We start from the raw sequence: 2,500 nt of genomic DNA, 5'->3' as shown, positions 1-2,500 counted from the left end.
TGTCCTCTCTTCTCTTTTCTTCTCTTCTCCTATCTTCTCTATTCTACTTTAGTTAGTCTGTACCCTCATCATTCCCTCTCCTCTCTATTCTCACTTCTCCTTTCTCTTGCACTGACCTTTCTCTTTTTCTCTTTTCTCTTTTCTCTTTTTCTTTTTCTGTCCTTTGAAAAGTGTTAGGTTCTTAATGAAATATGTCAGATAGATGTAGACACAGGAAGAGAAATTAGAATAAGGTAAAGGGAATGGTATATTTTCACTTGACAGTTTAGATGAATTTTAAGTGTGGTTACTTTTTCTGTATATGTGCTTGTTAATATAGAGCCTTTTGTGTTCATTCTCTATTGTATACGACTGATGTTGACTTTAGCAGTATAATTATTGCTGTGATTGTCATTGTTGCTTTTTTTATTGTAGCAAATATTATTATTATTGTTGTTGTTATTTTTAACCCAGTGCCTATAGGGGCCTAAATCTTCACGAGAGCTAAGGTATGGTATTGCAAAGCTCAGGCTGCAGTTTCTGAGGTCCTACAGTGCTAGTTTTTTTTTTTTTTTTTTCTCATTCATTGTTTACTATGCATCCCCATTCCTGGGGCTTTGTTTACAACAGTATGGAAAATACCAAGTTCTCAACCAATTCAGGAAGGTTGATTCTCTAGGAGACAATGCACTGTCTTTTCCTGACTGTTTGGTAAACTTTGATAAACATAGTCAAAGCCACAAAGTGTCAAGACAATGTTAATGGCAAAGGTTTGACCCAAGATTTAGCCAACATGCACATCATGATATGCAGGTGCACTGAGTTCAGGTAGTTGTTATAACTTTGTTAATGTTATTTTCATTATCTATTATTTAGAAGTCATAAACATGTTTGTTAATACCGACCGTTCTGTTGTTCGAAATATGATGTCTTATATTCATGTTTACTATATTGATATCAACACCCTTATCATTCTTATCATTATTTTTATTTTCATTATCTTAGTCTGTATCATTATTTTTGTTTGACATTGACATTTGACATTTAAATATTTTTCCTTTTAGTTTGGGGTGGTGCTAGAATTCTCAAGCCCAAAAGTGATTATTTCTTTTCTACATTACTTTTATTAAGAACAGCTCTTAAGTCTCACGAAGAGAACTGATTTTGGAATTATTGTGTGTAACATAGTCGCTCAAAATATATATTGTTTGGGGTTTGTTAAATGTTTGCAAAATATTAGTTATTTTATAAGTTCAAAATCTAATACATAGTTGTCTGCTCACTTTGAAGTTCATTTTAAAAGAGAATAAAAAGAGGAAGATCTGACAAAACTCATAAGCTCTGAGAGGTCATAGGTGTGAAAAAATACATTTTCGTGTAATATGCCTGACTTTCCCAACATTTTGCTTTCTTAACTTATTGGCTACTCGTGTAGATGGGAAGAAAGGCCAGACGTTGCCCATTCTGTAGCGTATTTTTTATTCATTATTCATTAGTGTACAGCATCGTCAAACAAAATAACTGTGGTGCAGAAAAGTTTTCCACCAGTGCTGTCAAGTTCTGTATAGTCATTTCAGCACGAAAATCAGCTCTCTTGGCTATGCTCAGTCTTCCCCTATACCAGCCTGTTCTTATTAGGTATATATATTATTCTCCATCACGTGGTATTCCAGTTCACTTCGAATCGATAGGGTCTAAAACGTTCCTCAGATTTTTTCAGCTGATTAAGGATAACAGCTGGTCACCACACTACTACTCAGTATTATATTTTGCATTTGTTTATTTTTGCTCAGAAGGTTTTGATAAGAGGGACACATGCTAACTGATGTCTAAACTACCCTTTGATACTTATAGGTGACCTGCTCTATATGGACATGTATTCAAACAAGCCTACATACATGCATTAAGAGAATAAAGTTTTCTGTATTTTTCTTTACAGATCAGCATCTATTGTTCAAAGGCATTAGTCTGTTATAAAAAAAAAAAAAAAAAAATTATTGAAGGGGATTATGAATTGATATCCAAAGGAAATGTCATTATTTCATGCATATGGAACAAGAAGAGTGATCTAAGCTGAAAATCTCAATACACCTCATGTTGCTTACACCTCTATTATACCATGACAGTCTGAAATGGGATATAACAACCACAGGGTAGTTTCCTAAGACATGGAACTGTATGTTGGACCACAAACTCACTTTGACCTCCCTAATTCCCATCGCCCAGGATGGTTCCCTTAGCACAATGCCGCTGGGGGTGGCATGTACAGAAATGCCATGCCCGTAATGGGTTTACTTTATTATTTGTCGTCACACATAGATGGCTCTAGAAGTACATAGTCAAATGGTGTGATACTAAAATGAAAAATTCAATTACTTCAGGGCTTATGCAGTGAAGTAAATTTTCTTCATATGTACAATATTTTAAAGTCAGAGTGGAAAAGATGGATGGTCAGAATATGAAAGTAGAAGCATGTGATGGACCACTTTCTGGCTCCATTTCTTTACTGGCATGAAAGTTT

The 2,500-nt window shown here is 34.6% G+C and overlaps 1 protein-coding gene across 4 annotated transcripts in view; it reads left to right on the top strand.

The window, feature by feature from the left end:
* LOC125047621 (growth factor receptor-bound protein 2) overlaps positions 1-2,500 on the top strand; it is a 47,548-nt gene that overhangs the window by 33,427 nt on the left and 11,621 nt on the right. The window lies entirely within an intron of this gene.

Source organism: Penaeus chinensis, chromosome 1 (genome assembly GCF_019202785.1).
Source record: "Penaeus chinensis breed Huanghai No. 1 chromosome 1, ASM1920278v2, whole genome shotgun sequence".
NCBI lineage: Eukaryota > Metazoa > Arthropoda > Malacostraca > Decapoda > Penaeidae > Penaeus > Penaeus chinensis.
Note: the sequence above shows the minus strand (reverse complement) of the source record. Positions and strands in the feature narration are given on the sequence as shown.